The sequence below is a fragment of the Sinocyclocheilus rhinocerous genome, unplaced genomic scaffold (assembly GCF_001515625.1).
Source record: "Sinocyclocheilus rhinocerous isolate Xijiao unplaced genomic scaffold, SAMN03320098_v1.1 scaffold4772, whole genome shotgun sequence".
Taxonomy (NCBI): domain Eukaryota; kingdom Metazoa; phylum Chordata; class Actinopteri; order Cypriniformes; family Cyprinidae; genus Sinocyclocheilus; species Sinocyclocheilus rhinocerous.
In genome coordinates, this window is record NW_015658545.1 from 2556 (window position 1) to 9921 (window position 7366).

The 7366-nt window shown below is 36.3% G+C and overlaps 1 pseudogene; it reads right to left on the reverse strand.

The window, feature by feature from the left end:
* Positions 1–3783: 3783 nt before the first annotated feature.
* Positions 3784–7366, reverse strand: part of LOC107722710 (cytosolic phospholipase A2 gamma-like) — an 11140-nt pseudogene continuing 7557 nt past the window's right edge.

A 7366-nucleotide genomic window follows, 5' to 3' on the forward strand; every position in this document is an offset into this window, starting at 1 on the left:
GCTTTGCACATGGCAGAACGCTGCTCTGAGGCGGGGAGCTGCACACTTATTAGAAAGTGGGTCGTGCGGCATCTGCGGCGACATGAGAACCCTTAGCTCCAGTATCTGCACTCGGCTCTCCGCTCCGCCATGGAAGGGGGACGTGAGAAGCCGGGCTGATGTCCTGCAGGTTCGATGGGTGAGAGGAATGTGGACATTTTGTCGGCATGAGCTCATCACCAGAGTCCTTAAGGTCCACCACTGATAGAGGGCAGATGGACTCATCTGGCGTCTGAAGAAAAATGTCATACTCACCTGAACGCTGCAGAGGAGCGGAAATCCAGGCACCGCCCTCTGATGAGCAAACCTTAGCTGTGAGCTGTAATAGTTTATAAGCCATATTCTTAGGTTATTCAACAAAGTGAAGGAGAAGATTCTGACGTAATTGTCACGTACACTTCATTTTATACTGCCTCTCGAACGCGTCAGTATTTGCATGCGATTTGCATACTTCGCGACAATTGGCCAGTCATTTGGACTGGCGTGAGCCAATAGGACTTCAGGAAAGGTTGGAAGGGAAGGAGTTCCCATAACGGATAAATGTCTCTGTGATGTCTCGTGAAAGCTCGAGAGGGAACAACAGGAAAGCATGCTGCTTTTTTCCTCATGACATTCATCATGACCACCAGAGGTCACACTAACCTTAAAAAACATTGAGAGATAATTACAAATACTGTGTATCATTTAAACTGATGAAAAAAGAAAGAAAAAACATTTAAACAAAAGTGCATATGATTTCATTTTAACCGTATATATCAATAATATCTGGAGAGAGCATTTCCATTCATCTCGATTTCAGTGAATAACAACTTTCATTTCCACTGAAATGTTTGTCTTACCCTTTTAATGAAGTGATACTGTTACGCTTTTCCACTGCAGACAGTGAGAGAAGCTGCTGATATGTGCAAGAAACTAAAGATCCTTTTCCCTGAAGTCAACATTCCCAGTGAAGACGTGGAGAAACCAAAGGACTTCTATGTGTTCAAAGGTCAAAACGCTCCAACCGCGATTCCCATCCCTCTGTTTAATGTGGTCAACTGTGGAGGCAAGTTCAGATTGTCTAGTTGAATAAAAATTAAACATCAACTATGTTCTCATTTAAGTGTTTTACTCTTTCCTCAGAAGATATTGAGATGTGGAGGAACAAATATACCACCTTCCACGGTCCTTACAGCCTTAAGATGATCACTGATCTTATGGAGGTTGCTGGAAAAAACATCTCAAACAACAGAGAGAAACTGCTGGAGCAGATTGATGCAGCTGTTGGGCAAAAAGGACACAACTAATGAGCTGAATAGTCTTACTGTTTTTTTTATGTTTTTTTTTTGTGTGTGTTTGTGTGTGTGTGTGTGTGTGTGTGTGTAAGTAAATTCCATACCCTTTGTCACTTTATGTTGACACATCTTTTAAATGAAATCAAATAAATGAACATTGCTTACACTATCAAGGAGAAAACAACAACTAATGCTCTGTTTATTAAAATAAAGTATATTTCTCATCAATTTAGTGCTTTTCAATCATGTTTACATTTATTCCAAACTAATGAGTATAAGAAATGTCATATTCCATGCATATTTGTCATACATATTTGCTATTCAGCTGTTCCTTTCAGTAGTCAAATTATTTTCGGATCATCAGTCATCAAAGCTCGGTAAACACTGTAAGTGTCATGTAATTTTATTTCACCAAGCTGATTTCTCACTAAAAAGCTATAAGAAAGTGTTTTCAAGTCATTTCAAGGCTGAATGTGACGACACATCTAATTGAATTGTTGACTTACCTTTTAACTAGGCTTCTCATTAACACCATAATTTGTTTATTCAGGCCAATATGAGGATGCAGTGCATGGAAATAAGAGGAATAAGGTTTATCGGCCAATCACAGCTCTTTTCTGTTTAATATGTTAAAACACATTTCTGCAAGTTTCAGTCTGTTCCTTAATGCTTGACTTTCATTAAGCAATAAATAGATGATCATTGATAATCAAAGCAACCATAGCCTACCACAGACTTGATTACAACTATGCGTGCTTCTGTTCCAATGAATAAATAAACTGTTCTCTAAAAATAAGGTTGTGTCCTGGTCATTTGATTTCAAACAGCACAAATGCTCATTATTGTAAAATATGTGAATGTGGAAAAATCTAATTCTCCGAAGCTTTTCACCTTCTCACCAAGGACTGGTCCTTGTTTGTTACTGACGTATTAGTTTGCTTTCAGCAACTACCGACAAGAGACGGCAGTCTGTCAGAAATCTCGCCACAGAAAAAAACTGCATGTCATGTGACTTAACCAAAGCACATCATTGGCTAAACTAAGGTCTTCTCTTTCCAACAAAAAAAAAAAAAAACGAGAATGAGACAGTGGCAAGGAAATGAACACAAAGAGTATGTTGCCATATGGCCACACCATGCGGTAGAGGGTTAACTCTTTTATATAAAAGGCGGGAGTATTCCGCCATATTTCGCGTTGCACTTTCTCCCATTCATAAGTAACACAGAGCGGAAAACTATTTCGAAACATTTGAAACACCACACGCTTCCGCGTTCGTCACTCTCTCTCCGGAGCTTACGTTGCGCCTTCCGCTACGCCTACGTCATACGCTCGAGCACCTTGTCGTGAATGCGCCTGCTTGAGCGACCGGAAGCTGGAGATTACGGTTTATAAAATTTTATAAATCGATATTTTTCTTAGACTAACGCATTGTTCCGCTTCAGAATGATTTTATTAACACCCCGGAGCCGTGTGGAGTAGTTTTATGATGGATGGATGGATGGATGCAGTTTTTTAGGCTTCAAAAACAGAGGCACCATTCACTGCTATTATACAGCTTGGAAGAGCCAGGACATTTTTAAATATAACTCCGATTGGATTCGTCTGAAAGAGGAATGTCAGATATGCCTAGGATGCCCTGAGGGTGAGTAAATCATGGGCTAGTTTTCATTTTTGGGTGAACTATCCCTTTAATGTAGCTATGTAGGCCTTTTGAATGTAAGGAAGTAATGAAATGTTGGCCAAATTAAAATTGTTTGTTATAAGCTAGCAGTTTATAAGTGAATTTGTATTTGTACTAAATAAATGTGTTTATAGACTAAATACCATAAAGCCCTTCTAGATACCACAGAAACCATATATCTGGCAACACTCATTAAACCTATACATATAGTATATGAGGAGGATTTGCTCTGTTTTGTCCATTTTGTGATCACAAATTATGCAAAAATCTCCCCTTCCTTTGTGGCTTCATGCCACATGGCAAAACCAGTTTGGTTAGTCTTTAGTTAGTCTTTGGTCAAAATGTTATTCGGTCATACACACTAGCTGCTGTGCTTTGGCATAACTGGAACACTGAATTGACTAATAAACATCCAGGACAAGTAATTTTTTATTATATTTAGAATTTGTGCTGTTAAATGACCAGGACAAAACCTTACTTTCAGAGAACAGTTTATTAATTCATTGGAACAGAAGCAAAGTAATACAGTGTCTTTTTAATCGCAATCATGGTTATAATCCAGTCTGCTATTGCTGGGTTGATCATTAGTGATAAACAATTAGTAATGATATTTATTGCTTAAGTAAGCAATTATGATCAGACAGAAACATGTAGAAACATTTTTAAACTATTAAAGAGCAATTAAATCACATTTTGCAGAAAAATGAATGCTGATTTATGTTAAGTAATGATTAAGATGAAAGAAATTAAACACGATTTATTGTAAAATGACTGATATGCAGATCAGTTTAGTCTTTATTCAAATGTGTATTGAATTTAGGTATGTTTAGTTGTGTTAGTGCCTGGAGCATTTTTACGCCGAATCTGCTCCAGCAGTTTCTCTCTGTTGTTTGAGAAGTTTCTTCCAGCAACCTCCATGAGATCAGTGATCATCTCAGCGCTGTAAGAACCTTGAAAGGTGCGATATTTGTTCCTCCAGGCCTCAATATCATCTGAAGAAACAGTAAAACACTTAAACATATACAGTAGTATACATATATTTTAGTTTTATTCAACTAGACAATCTGAACTTGCCTCCACAGTTGATCACATTAAACAGAGGGATGTGAATCACGGTTGGAGCATTTTGGCTTTTGAACACATAGAAGCCCTTTGGGTTTTTCTTTTCTTCTTCAGAAAACGTTGGAACATCAGGGAAATGGATCTTTAGTTTCTTGCACATATCAGCAGTTTGCGTCAATGTCTGCAGTGGAAAAGCAACACAGCAATATCACTGTATTAAAATGGTTAGACAGATATTTCAGTAGAACATTTATGTGTACTGAAAACTTTACATTCAGATTATGTTCCTGCAGTAGTCGAGAAACCCCCACTAAGAAATGCTAACGGAAAGCTATCTTTAGGTATTTTAGACCTTGTAAAGATATATGTAATACAGATGTTTAAAATTAAAATGGCTTTCTTTTTTCTGTTAAAATGATACACAGCATTTGTAATTTGTAATTCAACTCTGGAGGTCAGTATGAATAAAGAGGCAGGATTGAAGTCTTCAAAAAATCTCCTGATAAATGATGACTGAATTTATATTTCTTGTTGATCTATTCCTTTAAATTAACTTTTATCAGAATATGTGCCTTATTATATTGAGGGAATTATACAAGCATATAATAATACCATGAAAGGATCGCCATCACTGAAATCCAGGGAAATGATGAAATCAATGTCTCGTTCTTCTCTTAGCACTGAGAAGTAGGGTGAGTTCAGCAACAGTCCGGCGTCTATATAGTCTCGTCTCACTTTCCAGAAGAGCATCAGGCACTGCTTCATCTGACAGTGATGGTGGGTTTGGGTTTGATCGGAGTTTGGCTGTCTATTTCCCAATTCTTTTTGTTTATCCCTTAAAAACTTTAAATAAATAAATAAATAAATAAATATTTTAGCAAGTTATTTATGTTGTGGCCTGTTTTTATTGCAGCCATGAGCCAGACTCTAACAAGTGGTTATTGTAACTTTAAACAGTCTGGCTGTGATTTTTAAAACGGGAATCTTACAAAGCATGAGAATACTCCACAGGTCATTTTTTATTCCATGATGTTTTTGTCTATCTCTTTAAATGCAAATGAGCAGCTGCTCCACACCCCCTTTCCAAAAGAAATCGCCTATGTATCAGTATATTATCTGTGTATTAAATTCTTATATTTCACTAAAAATGTTTGATGGTTCTTATACATCTTTAAGTGGTATTTTCATAGTCTGTAAAAGTTTAGAAACCTCTGGTCTGTGGCACGAGGCATTAAAACACTTTTTGGTTTAAAATGGATGTTCGGTTATGGCTGTTTAAAAGATGAAAATGATTCATTGGGTAAGCTGGTTGACATATTAATCTAGCTAGAAAATCAGAAGTGAAGTACATCGTATTTATTATATTAGAGAGACTTCAACCTACCGAATGGCGAATAGTATTTCACATTTAAACAACTTAAATCAGTGTCAATAAACAGCAGGTTCCTGTTGTGACAACTTATAATGTGGTAACTATGGAGAGCAGATGGCATATTTAAGTTGCGAGGGACATACAGTCCGTTTAATATACTGTTGTAGATCTTTTTTGTCAATCATTCAACTGATAAAACAAAAGGACAAAACATTCTGATCTGATATGACCATTCAATCCACTGAACAGTTTGTATGTCTGTTCAATGCAGCATAATTTTATTTTGGATCAATATAAATATATTTTTTGGGATTAGTAATGGTGGATCATGGTGGAATGGTGGTGTTCAATAACCATTTTTTTTTCAGTATTATATGTGTTTGTTGTGTATGATCAATATAAATATATTTTTTGGGATTAGTAATGGTGGATCATGGTGGAATGGTGGTGTTCAATAACCATTTTTTTTTCAGTCTTAAATGTGTTTGTTGTGTATTTGGGGATAGTTATGATAGCTAGGCCCAAATACTCTTTGTTTATGAGTTCAAGCACATAGGAAAAGCTTACCTTTCAGTGTTTTTCTGATGGATTTATCATAAGCAGAAGGATCAATACCATTCAAAACAGCGAGATTCATGTCCACAAGATTCATGAGCACCTGGGAACACTTTTCTGCAGGTGGGTCGTTTGGGTCTTTTGAAGAAAACACAGTGAACAAACATGAACACACTGCAAAATGTTTTAACAAATATTTTACATGTAACCTATCAAAAAATAAAGGCAATAAGAAATGCGTTACCTTTCCCCATTTCCTCAAGTATTGTTTTAATTTGAGGAAATAAATTATCAAAAAAATCTGAAGAGAAACAAAATAAGCACATTACAAAGTTCAAACGACAAAGAACTGACTGTTAGTTTTAGTCAGAACTGAATCTTCAGAACAAATGGAACTGCACCTTTTATTTTTTGCCAGATGAATTTAAGGAACTCCTCTCCATCAGCTAAAGCGCTGCCACACAGAGCTGCAGAAAACATTATACAGACAACAGGAAGTTTAAAACAAATATAACAAAACATTTAATCTAAAAAAATAGTAATATGACAGTCTACAGCAGTGGTTCTCAACCCGCGGCCCGTCACGAATTCAAATGCGGCCCACCGTGCTGAACACAATAAAAAAAAAATACTTTCAGTTTTACAATTCATTTTAGTTTTTACATTAATTTAAAAATGTACTAAATAAATATAAGCTATAGCCTAATGTTTTTATGTAAAATCATTTTGTTTTTCATATATTATTTTCAGACATGAGCAGTACTCACATAGCCTAATTAACGTTACGCATTTAAAGTAACGACCAGGTGGCCAGCGCCAGAGTGAGCATATGTTTGATCAATTTAGCCTTCTCAAATCATCACGACTTGACTAAAATAAAATCTATAGATATAAAACAGTTCAAGCATATAACAATGTTTAAACGTTAAAACCTAGATAAATGTGCGCTGTATCCAATAGTTTGCGCAGAGAGTGGAAGCTGAAGCGCGCTTTGCAGGACATAGAGACGCCAGCGCGATCACTTGCATTTTGTTTCAGTGGATACACCGTCATTTTTGCTCATAAAGGTAAGAGTAATACATCATTCGGAACTGTAAAGGGTCTACTTTTATTTGTGTGCACTCACAATATCAACAAAACGTTGTGCTTCTATAAAATAAAGAAATCAAACATGATGCGCTTGCTGCCGTCTCTTCTTCAACAGGAGCGATTCACAAAAATGAACCGAAACTCAGCGAATACATGCCTCACAGACATGATAAATATATCTATAGAAAGCTTTAAATTACTACTTAACGAAATAAAACAAATCAAAAACAAAAACTCTTTCATTATGATCATAATCCGTAAAGATGCACTTCTCTCTAAAGGCGCGTCTAATGA